The 3779-nt window shown below is 42.3% G+C and overlaps 1 pseudogene; it reads left to right on the top strand.

Annotated features, from left to right (window-relative positions):
* The first annotated feature begins 1816 nt into the window (after nucleotides 1–1816).
* On the top strand, nucleotides 1817–2175 carry LOC105979293 (annotated as a pseudogene).
* The last annotated feature ends 1604 nt before the right edge of the window (nucleotides 2176–3779 follow it).

The following is a 3779-nucleotide window of genomic DNA, read 5'->3' as shown; positions in this document are numbered from 1 at the left end:
TTGTTGCTTCTCAGCTAGATGGCCGCTTATTTATCTTCAAGCCTTTAAGACCCCAAATGCTATATCTTTTGATAGCTGGGCACCATCTGCTTTCTTCACCACATTTGCTTATGCACCCATTTTGTCTTCAGTGAAAGTGTCAGGGAAGGTGAACATCACAGAGTTCTGTGTTAGTAGAACAAATTGTTCTTGCATTGAGGGAGTCCATCTGCTACCATAATAGTTTATAAATAAATGTATGTACATATATCTATTCCCTTGTCATTGTATATAAATGTATTTACATATATATATCCCTGTATTTAGACCTTTATAACTGTCTTATGCCTCCCAGTTCTTTCCTCTATTCCCTTTTACTTTCCTCCCATCCCACTGTCATGTTCAGCCTTCATTTGTGTTTTGGTAATTCCTCTCAGCTACATTGCCCTTGATCGAGCCCTCCCACCCCCACCCCCTAAGCATCCTGTGCTCTCCTCGCCATCAATTTTAGATCACTTATTCTTCCCTTGTCCTTGAGTTTGTTGGCCCCCCTCCCCCATCTCTCCCTCTCCCCTGCCCCCCCCACCAGAACTTTTAGTCAAACTCAGTGCCATTGAGTCAGTGCTGACTCATAGAGACTCTAATTGTTGACAGGAGTAGAAAACCCAGTCTTTATCCCAAGGAGCTGCTCCTGGTTTCGAACTCCCGACCAAGCAGATCACAGCCCAATGCATAACCACTAAACCATGAGGGTTCCTGTTATTTTTGGCAATCTGTATGAAAAGTTGTCCCGGCTCAAAATATAACCAATAAAACAGATAGCATTGCTTGGGAAAATCCCTGATATTTAGCCTTAAATAAAAAAATGAGTCCTTCCTGTTTCTAAGTGAGAGAGCAAAAGCTTATGAAAGGGCATTATAAACAAAACAGTTAATCCAAGTTCTAATCCCTGCTCCGGACCAAACAATGAGGGACCTTAGACAATTGATTTAACCCTTCTGAACTTCAATGTCTTCATCAGAAGCATGAGTTCAATAATAAGATCCTGAAAGGGCTTTATGAAGACTCATTGAGATGATATAGCAAATTCTGGGCTCATAAAATGCACTCGGGAAATAGTGCTCTCACCGCTTCTACTGAAGTTGAGTACATCCATCCTATGTGGACCAGCAGTCTAATACATACATTCACTCTCTCGAAATGTTCCTAGAGGCACTGCACATAAGAAATAGAATTTCTAAACTATACTCATGCCCATCAAGAGTAGAATGAATAGATTGTGGCTATATTCTGTATCAGCTATATTGAAATGCTATATCTAAATCTTTGATATATGTGTGTGTATGTATATATATACACATATATATACATATATACCTATATACACATATATATACAGTTGAAGACAAGTTAATTCCAACTCACGCTATAGGCATCAGAGTAGAACTGTGCTCTATGGAGTTTTCAATGGCTGGGATCTTTCTGAAGCAGATTGCCAGCCTTTCTTCCAATGCAAATAGCTGAAGGGATGCAAGTGGTGCACTGCGGAAATTTTGTTGAGCCATGCTACAGCATAATGTAATCATCCTCCATGGTATGATCTCATGTGTTTGATTGTAAGGGAGATTGGGGTGGCACGCAATACCCTTACTCAGGTCATAGTCCTGTTCAGACCAAAGGAGAGTTTCCCTGGGGTGTGGTCTGTGTCACAAGAAATAAAAGCAGAGACCACTGCCACCGCCTTCTTCTGCTGCTCCTGGTCTGCTTGTGTGCTTGTTTGGGGTGGACCTGGTACCTCTTTGGTGAAGCAGCAGCTGAGGAAACTACAGTGCTCACCATGGCCACTGAGAAATCCAAGGAATGGGTCAAGACTGAGATCAATGACCATATTAGTTTGAGGGTGGTGAGGCAGGATGGTTCTGTAGTGCAGTTTAAGATTAAGAGGCATTAATGAAAGCCTATTGTGAACCACAGGGTTTGTCAATGAGGCAGATCAGATTCTGATTTGATGGGCAGCCATTCAATGAAACAGACACACCTGCACAGTTGGAAATGGAGGATGAAGATAGAGTTGCTGTGTCCCAGCAGCAGACGGGAGGCATCTTCCAAAGGGGAACCTGCCCCTTTCCTCCAGAACTCCGCTCCTGCCCACCATGCTCCAGCAGAGAAGCCCAATCTGGGTCCAGCACATCCTGACCACGACAGCATCGTTTTCTCTATTCTTTCTCCTCCCCTTCCCATTCCTTTAGTGCACATCAAGAAACGGGTGCCTGTGCCCAAGCACACTGCATTTTCCCTTTATTTTGCTCTTTTATTTACTAAATAGCTGTGTTTTAGTAAATGGTATGTTTTGATTGACATCAAGAGGAGATGGGCTGTGGGAATACTGGTTCTGTGAACACACTCCTTCTCCATTAGTGGTGTGTTTATTCAGCTCTGCTCTTTCTGTTCCAGCCAGTTATTTTGCTCTCGCTGTTTAACAAAAAACAAGCACAAACAAAAGACAAAAAATTCTTGCATACCTTACTCGATTGGAGAATTTTACATTTGTCACTATAAAACCAAGGACAATTTTATAATAACTTTTTTGTACATAGCTGTTACATGTAAGACAATCTGTCTTTCAGTAGGGTAAAGTACTCTTAAAAAAAGAAGAAGATAGCCTGGATAGTTTCCCCTTCAAGCCAAGTGTCTTGTTGTTAAAATAAATGTCTTGCTTTTTAAAAAGAAGAGAGAAGCAAGCAGATAAAGGGGACGTCAGGACCACCAAGAAAAAAAATCTGGTAATGGAATGTGTCCTTTAAATTGAGAGTCCCTGCATTGAGAACCTCCTAGACCCAGAAGAAAATTGATGCAGAGACACATGTAGATCTCCAAGGAGTGCCAAGCTCACAGATGTCTGCACAAACAAGAAACACAGGTCAGCAGAACCAGAAAGCCTTCCTCTGGAACTAGTTCTCCTGAATTAGGACTTCAGGTCCCCCAAACTGTGAAAAAATGAGTGTCTGTTTGATAAAGCAGATATTTCTGTTTCAGCCGCACTACATAACTAAGGCACGGTTTGGTGCTGGGAATAGGGTGCTGCTCTAAAAGATAACCTAAAACTTTGAAACAGTTTGGGAATTGGGTAATAGGTAGAGGCTGAAAGAGTTTTAATGTGCCTAATAGTGAAAGCTGAGTATCTTCAAGATCCTATGGATGAAAATATATATACATTAAAGGCAATTCTGGTGAAGAGTCAGAAGGAAGTCAAGAAGACTGTAACAATTGAGACAGTGTACATTGTGAGAAGGAGTGGCAGAGAAACGATGGTGGTAAAATGAGAAGATTGGCACAAGATGGTGCATGAGCCAACCCACAGATCAAAAGAGCTGAGTGCCTTAAGGTAGGCTTCATGGTGTGCCTCTGAGCACACTTGTCAACAGAGTTGAAGAACTTTTTAATGCTCAGTCAAGCAGGAGAGAGGCCGGACAGGGCCAAGAGTCCCAAGGGATCAAGGGACCAAGAAGCCAAGGAACCAGGAAACAGAAGCTGAAGTGACAAGTATCACAGGAAACAGACTTCCTTACTCTCAAATAGGAGGGCTTGTGGTAGTTACATAATCTCTTGTCAACTTGAGAGTACTAAGAGTGGGTGGAGTCTAGTCTGTCTATGATGCCTCCTTGTGGGCATGACCTTCTCATGAGAATTCTAGGAATTTCCTCTCTCTCCCTGTCTTGGTCTTCCTGTTGACAACCCATGTGGAGACTTACTGATATTTCCAAAAGCACTCTTCCTGTTGAAGAGCCACACTCAGAGAG

Source organism: Echinops telfairi, unplaced genomic scaffold (assembly GCF_000313985.2).
Source record: "Echinops telfairi isolate 266 unplaced genomic scaffold, ASM31398v2 ScPeMD7_53;HRSCAF=182, whole genome shotgun sequence".
Classification (NCBI taxonomy): domain Eukaryota; kingdom Metazoa; phylum Chordata; class Mammalia; order Afrosoricida; family Tenrecidae; genus Echinops; species Echinops telfairi.
The sequence above is the reverse complement of the archived record's forward strand: the minus strand, read 5'-3'. Positions and strand labels throughout refer to the sequence as shown.